The sequence below is a fragment of the Vicia villosa genome, linkage group LG3 (assembly GCF_029867415.1).
Source record: "Vicia villosa cultivar HV-30 ecotype Madison, WI linkage group LG3, Vvil1.0, whole genome shotgun sequence".
Lineage (NCBI taxonomy): Eukaryota > Viridiplantae > Streptophyta > Magnoliopsida > Fabales > Fabaceae > Vicia > Vicia villosa.
Genome location: NC_081182.1, coordinates 38,044,377 through 38,052,582, shown reverse-complemented (window position 1 = coordinate 38,052,582; position 8,206 = coordinate 38,044,377). Strand labels below are relative to the sequence as shown.

Below are 8,206 nucleotides of genomic sequence, written 5' to 3'. Positions count from 1 at the left end.
AAATGTATCATTGTTTCTTAAATATTATATATTTATAAATAAACTTATATTTAAAAAGAATGAATTTGAAATATATATATATATATATATATATATATATATATATATATATATATATATATATATATGTGATTTTAGCTGGTGTATATTATTTAAACGTCTGAGTTTTATTTTTGATGTTATTATAAGTTAATTTTAGTTTGTAGAAAATGGTTTTAAAAAATAATTAAATGTGATTTTAGTGGGTGCGAATTTTATTTAAAGATTTATTATTAAAATATATTAAGTATTGTAAATAATTGAAAAATAATAAAATTAATACTGATATAATTGTTATTTATATGTTAAAACATGAAAATACATTGGAGTAGTGGTAGAGAAGATTGCTTAATGACCAAGAGGTCCTTGGTTCAATCCTTGCTTAATTTAAAATTTTGATTTTTTTTTCAATTTTGTTTGATAACTAAATATAATTAAAATAAATAAATAAATGGATTTAAAAATAATTGAAATAAAAAATAATAAGTCCACATCATCAAAATTATTATACATGGCAGTCCAATCATAGTTCAAAAGTAAAAAAAAAAAAAAAAAACAGTTTGAGAAAAAGATTAAGAGAAGGATTAATTTGTCTCGGTTAAATTTTGCAAGGGATTAAATGTAGATTTCTTTATTCTTAGAGATCAATTTGGACTCTCTAATTTTTGTGAGGGACTAAAATGGGTCTTCACTCTAAGAAATAAAATGAAGAAATTTCAATATTTAATTGAAAATATATTAATACTAATTGAAATGAAACGAGACGTACATGTGAATATAATTAAAGGGTATACATAAACACCATAACACAATCAAAGAAACAGAAACAGCGAAAGTTGGGCCTCGCATGAGCACATGTAAGGAGATGAGCAATAACCATCTGAAAGATGTCTAAAATGACAATACAATTTGCATTTTTCTTCTATGCATAGACTTTCTGTTAAGTTTGCCATCATCTCTGCAATCATCCATCAGTGTCAAATAATAATATTTAGAAGCTTTTTATTGTTTTAAAAAACGCTTTTGTACTTTTAAAATTGTTTGTCATTAAAAAAAACTACTGATAAAATAAAAATAACACTGGTTTTGAAAAGGAGTAAGACTTACCATAAGGAAGGAGAATAAGCAAAATAAAAAACAATGTAATATGTGTCTTGCTCATGATTACCACACACTTAGTACAACAATCAGTTATCTATTTATAAAGGAGGAGTGTAAATACTTAACTCTATATTTTATTTAAAAATCCTGGCTTTTAACTTCGTTTCATAGTTGATGTTCCTCCAGTTATGAAATTAGTTACAAGTAATTTATTAGAACTCACCAAACACCTAAAATATATGCACCTCTTCTAAACCATCTTAAATATATTCTATGAATATAAGAATCAATTAGAGGTACACATACTTAAAAAAAAATTAAAAAACATAAAATATATGCACCCTTTCTACACCATCTTACATATGCTCCATGAATATAAGAATTAATTAGTTGTATAGTTGCTTGCAAAATAAAAATGTTTAAAAATATAAAATTAAATAAATTTGATTTTTATAACAAATTAAATTTTTTTGTTTAAATGTAATTTTTTATCCTCTAATTTGTGTGTTTTAAACAACTGGTCCCCCTATTACAAAATCAGCAATTCTAGTCACTTAATTTTGATGGCTTTTGGATTTTTGTGAACCCCCTCCAATTTTGCTTATGTCGCATCGCAGTGATTACTATGATTTAAAAATTATTTTTAATTACATGGAATGGCTAACTAGGATAATTTATTTTTTAATTATTTTTATAATATAAATAATGACTTAGTAATGATGATTAAAATTATTTATTTATTAATATTTTATGTATAATTAATAATTTTTTAATTAGATTTTTTTAATAAGACACTATAATTTTTTTTTTTGGCCTTAAGTTCAATTACTTGCCGCAGATCCAGCACATGCCACCCCACACTTATATATGTCACCTCTAAAAGTGTATGAAAATCTCAAAATAGAATCTAAAGATTTCACCATTTTATGAAATTTACACTAAAATATCGAAATTTTAAAATTTCGAGGCAGTATTAGAAATTTCACGAAATAATAATTTCGAGTGATTTTGAGAAATTTACGGTATAAATTCAACGAAATTTCAGGAATTTTCGGGATTTTTTTACCGGAAATTTAAAATTGTCGGTGATTTTTTGAGGCATTTGTATCGAAAATTTTGAAAATTTAGGCAGTTCAAAATTTTTTTTAAAAAAAATACCGAAAATTTTAGAATTTCCAGTAGTTCATTTTTCTTTGAAAAATACCGAAAATTTTAGAATTTCCAGTACTTCATTTTTGTTTGAAAAATCCTGAAAATTTCAAAATTTCTGGTAGTTCATTTTTTAACAATTTTTTTATTTGTTTAGTGAGGACCAAAGTTAAAGACGGTACCGTTGCGGGCAGACTGACATGTACATGTACCTGTGGCTGAGTAGGTACTTGTGGAGGATCCAGTTGTGCTTGTACCTACTATGGAGGAGCCAACTATTGAGCTACCCGTTGTGGAGGATCCAACTGTAGAGGAGCAGATACCTATTGTGGAGGAGCCAGTTGTAGAGGAGCAGGTACCCACTGTGGAGGTGGTTGTTAAGGACACTCTTGCGATGGTTGAGAAGATACTCATTGTGGGGTTGGTTGTTGAGGTCTCTCCTCTAGAGGCTGATGAGGTGTCATTTTCTAATACATACGCCACAACATGTGCATCTACAGAGCCATCAGTTTACATTGATAGATCCTTTCTAGGAGGACCTACTGACAGTTCTGTGCTCACGAAGTATGTTGAACATGTCGCTTTTCATACATGGCAGGGCGAGGTATATATGTTACCTCAAATTATTCATTATGGGTCAATTGACTATCTAAAAGTTTACTGATTCTTTTTAAACTTTATTTCTTACAAGAGCGTTTGACGCTGAAGGTCGCATCTCATGGTTCAAGTTGAAGAACTTCCTAAAGGAGGAGATGCCTAAGTAGGTCAGATGTATTGTTACAGAGTTTAGCCTACTGCAGGTTGCCGGGTGCTCAATTACCATGCTCGATGCCCCCATCATGTTAGCTTTTGTTGAGCGATGGCACCCTGGGACATCATTCTTTCATCTACCGTTTGGGGATATGACTATCACATTATATGATGTTTCCTAGTTGTTTCATTTTCCCATTGCTGATACATTCTTTGTAGGTCCTCATATTAACCAGACAACGACGCTGGCACAGGTTGTAGAGGATCTGGAGGTTGATGAGGGTGAGGTGCTTGAGGAGTTTCCTTTAACATAGGCTTGCACCTTCAGATGTCTTGGCTGAGGGATAGGTTTGATAAGCACATCTAGGCCCAGAGGTATGAGACTGCCACTAAGGCGTACATGCTATATCTAATGTCATGTACTTTCTTTGCAGACAAGTCAGGTGTTTATATAGAAGTTCGCTACCTTAGGTTGTTCAGTAGCCTAGACACTCTAAATTGGGCTTTGGAAGTGGCGGCATTGACTATGCTCTACACGACACTTTGAGTTACTTCCCATCCCGAGACCAAATATATAGCTTGTTATGTGACACTATTATAGGTACAAAAACATTTATTTTTTGATTTTTACTTTTTTGTTTGAGTCTATTAGTTATTTGTTGGATGTCATATTAATAAATTTTTTATTTATTCAGTAATGGATATATGAGCATTTCTCCCGCATTTGTGATAGGAGACTGCAACTTGTCCCAACGAGTGCTCCACTAGCAAGGAGATGGAATGGCAGGCAGTCGGCTCATGGGGGTGTTGTGGAGTACACGAGGAGGCTTGATGCTTTGATAGTAAATGTTGTCGTCTGGACACCATACTCGACGCACCGTCCCCATCGCCCCTTTGATGATGCAATCTATTCAGGGCATCAGAGGTGGGAGAACCACATGGCTAAACACCTGCCTGAGAGATGTCTGTGATAGTTTGGTTTTTTCCAGGGCATCTCACCTCCAATTCCCGAGGCTCCAGCTGGTGGGTATGAAAGATGGTTTCAAAGTCACATCATCAGCTTTTCCCGTGAGATTAGAGCTAGCGTAGTTTCGATACAGTATCCTTTTCATAGTGCAAGGATGGGTACTTGGAGTGGTATCATAGTAAATCACACTCTCGCCTCATACCATCGACTACAAGGTCTTCTGATGTTCTTGGGCCTTCTGGTGCTAGGGTTTTTGATGCTGAGGTACAAGTTGACGACGTGACGCCACCACCACTTCACCCTCCCCCAGGGTACCAGGATATCCACCTCCAGTTGATTATTGTTCTTGCATATAACATCAGTGATTTGATAAACCCAAATGGTGAGGTTTTTATAAGATTATCTAGAATAGTTGGCATAGCCCGTGGGGGCCTATTTGGGTGTATTATATTTTGCCTATGTATATGCATTTTTGTGATACAGATTTCTTATCACTGTAATTATTTATTGCATAATATTTTTGGGACTACATGATTCAAAGATGAATACAACGTAAAACAGTACAACAAACATAAATTAAGAAACACTGAACATGAAACTCTAGGTACAACCAGATGATTCTGGACGTTTCAACATCTTCATTATGTCATCGATGGATCTTGTTATTTGCGCATCCAACTCGATCAGACCGTTGGTTATTCTACAGTGAAATGATTTCCACATGGCATTGACATCTTCGTCGGTCTTCAACTCAATCAAGTTGTATTTCACCCTTCCCTTATTATCAATCAAATCTTCACGAAACTCGATCTTCCTCACCCTTATTTTATTATTATCAGATAATAATTCATTCAACTTGTCTATCAAATTGGAGAGAGATGTGGCGCCATCTGGAAGCTTGAATTCAACAGGAGGGTTATTTCTGTTGAAATAAATTTCCGCCTTAATAATAGATTGAGGAATAGACATTTTTTGAGATGTATTTTTCTATAACATGTTCCCTATTTAAACAAATGGCGACTCATTCTAGACCACCCAAATTCGTCAGTGCAATCCGAACCTTCTAAATATATGGGCAGAATCTTGATCGCTGGAAAATTCTGAATGAGTACACTACCAGAAATTTCATTATATCACTAAATTTCTGGTAAAAATTTAACAATACCGAAAAATTTTAAATGCACTACCGAAAATAATAACGTACCGAAAATTTCATATGAACTACCAGAAATTATGTTTTCTCTATCAGGAATTTTGTATGAAAAAATTATTCTCTTTTCACAAAGGATGTGAATGAGATTTATAAACACTTATGTTATTTTTGTCTAAAACGATGTGGGACTTCTTTTGTTGCAAGTCAGTACAAATGGTCCTTTCACAATTATACTTGCATTGAAGATCCAACACCTACTCACATAATGTTCTTCCCCTGATTTGATCAACTCTAGGGTTTGCTATACACCAACCACTGTGATTTTGGGACAATTTCTAACTTTCAAAATCTCTAAACTCAAACCAATCTCCTTGCTGCTTATATGATTAAAAATAATATTTGTTAACTCTTCACAACAATCAACTTCCAGTGCCTCGAGGTTTCTGCATTGACTTAGAATACAGCTCAGTGAAGAGTCAGAATTGTTGAGACACCCATCCATCCTCATGTTTCAAAGGTTGTTTCTGCAAGCAATAGCCAACAACTATATTGCATTATTGGATACATCCCGACAACCACAAATGAAGGATAGAATAAGAATACTCAATTCTAGCTGTTTTATTCCAATGGTCAGTGAGGGAGTAGTCGACAACATAGTACAATAGTACCGTCCTTACGCCACCATATCTGGGTAGTGGAAACATATGTACCTCATACTATTTCCTCACATAAACCAATTTAGATCTTATCTTCTAATCTTCAAAGGCTTTTGATAGTATATGATGAAGCATATTTAAAAGGACCAAAACTTGAGTCACAAGAACCTAAGTCTTCAGAGTCTTTAGAATTTATTCTTACAGAATTTTGTCTTCAGAGTCTTCAGCACTTGGTCTTTTAATCTTTAGAACATAAGTCTTTAGAGTCTTCAGAACTTGTTCACCCAGAACCTTGTCTTCAAATTCTACAGCACTTGGTCTTCAAAATCTACTGTCTTCAGAATCTCAGAACTCGTTCTTCCAGAACCTTGTCTTCAGAATCTTTAGAACTTGGACATAGAATCTCAGAGCTAGAGGAGTCTCTAGAAGCTCTTCCATGAGAGTCACAATCAGAAGCTTTATCACTAATATTCATCAGAATTGTTGTTATAAAAACATTCTAGACCTTGACTGAATTTCTAAGCATGGTTGGTTTCTTTCAGAGTCATTTAGTGTTGAGTTCAGAACCTGATGACGTCACACACCTTTTCTTCAGAGTCAGAACATGTTAGCAAAAGCTACACACTAGAGAGAAACTGTTAGAGTACTAAATTGCTCTCTAAGATATTATATAATGTTATCTTCAAAACATAAGGCAAAAGCGACACACTAGACTAAATTACTCTTTAAGATATCATGTAATGTTATCATCAAAACATAAGGTCAGATGCAGAACCAAATCTTGTTCTTACAACTCCATGTAATAATTGAAGGTCCATCTACCTTTTCCTTGAAGCATCTTCTACTACAATTTGCTTGCATTAAAAAAAAGGCAAATAAAACATTAACTCATGAATGCAAGAAATATGTAACTACTATAACTACTAGTATTACCTTGATCTTAGATTGCTACAGATTTTGTACCATAAATCCACGATACCTTTCCCACTTATGAAAATGGTATATTCTCTTCGTTACAAAATGGCCACTCCAACCTATCAATCATAAATCAAACCCCATACACTATGGGTATCAATATCACAAAAAAGATCCTTTTCAATTTCTTAATTAACAACAGATCATTTGTCTAAAAAATTTAACAACAAATCATACACATCAAACTAACCATTTTCATAACAATTCAAATTAAACCCCTTTGTCACACAAATCACATATCAGATTGGTCATTTGGGAAACAATTCATGCATAACACATTGAGAAAACAAACAATCAAATCAAAGCCTATGCAAAACAAAACCTACTCATTTCTAGAATATAAAAAGACACAACAACATTCAAGTAAAACCAATTCAGAAAAAAACAAATTTCATTCAAAACTGAACTAACCTATTTCAAGAATCTCTAATAGAGAAAACCCCAAGAGATAAAGATCGAAAAATTGAAAACAAACCTACATAACAGCAATGATCATAGAAGGGATGAGAAGGGTTGTAACCTTCTTCTTCAAGATTATAGAAAGAAGCCATTAGGTTACTCTTTTTATTCGTGATCCATTCGTGACAAATTCGTAAGCTTCCTTTTGAGTCTTGAACAGATCAAATCCGCGGTTAGCTTCGTAGCAAAGGATACTGGTGGTTGGATCTACATACAGAACTTGTGTATAGAGACTCACAATGATGGATACTTCATCGGAATCTAGTGACTACCACTGATGTGCCTCTCAAACCAACTGAAAAAAAGATTATATAAAATAAGTTAGTTTAAAATTAAAATGATAATTAAGAGAAATAGTCGATTATGATTGAGAAGCGATTATGATTAAGAGAAATAATCGATTTTGATTGAGAAACTTGGAATATGTGATTTTGCATGAACCATGAAGATGTTTCGCATTGTTACTAAATTGTTCCAATTTAGACTGTGTCAATTTATTCTTAATTCACGTGTTTTATTAAGTTATAAGTTTAAGCGCAAGAACAAATTCTATGGTAATGTATATAAATTATTTTTAAGCTTAAATGATACTTTACTTAACATGAACCACCAAACTATTTATTTGACAGTGAGTTTTGGAAAAAGGTTATAACACTTGCAATATGTTAACGTTGCAGGTTAAGAATAATGTACCTATTCCCAGTGATGAACTTCAAAAACCAGTAGGCAACCAACAAAGTCTCGAACAACAGGACTCTATGTGTGTCACTCAAGCATTTTATTTTTGAAAATTGTTTATCATTTGATGTTTCTGCTAACAAATCCCTGAGTGTCGTCCTTTGCAGAAGCTCCTTTATCATTGGAGCCCAAATGTTTGATTTTTTAGGTATTCAAAATTAATAAGTAATAGTTTTCTCTCTCAACATTTAATTACTTATTATTTTTTACCACTAGATT

General features: G+C 32.9%; 1 long non-coding RNA gene across 1 annotated transcript; it reads right to left on the bottom strand.

The window, feature by feature from the left end:
* Positions 1–787: 787 nt before the first annotated feature.
* Positions 788–1,353, bottom strand: LOC131655439 (uncharacterized). The gene is made up of 2 exons (XR_009299762.1): positions 1,147–1,353; positions 788–997 (listed from the first exon to the last, which is right to left on the bottom strand). It is a non-coding gene; the product is annotated as an uncharacterized LOC131655439 (long non-coding RNA).
* Positions 1,354–8,206: the final 6,853 nt, after the last annotated feature.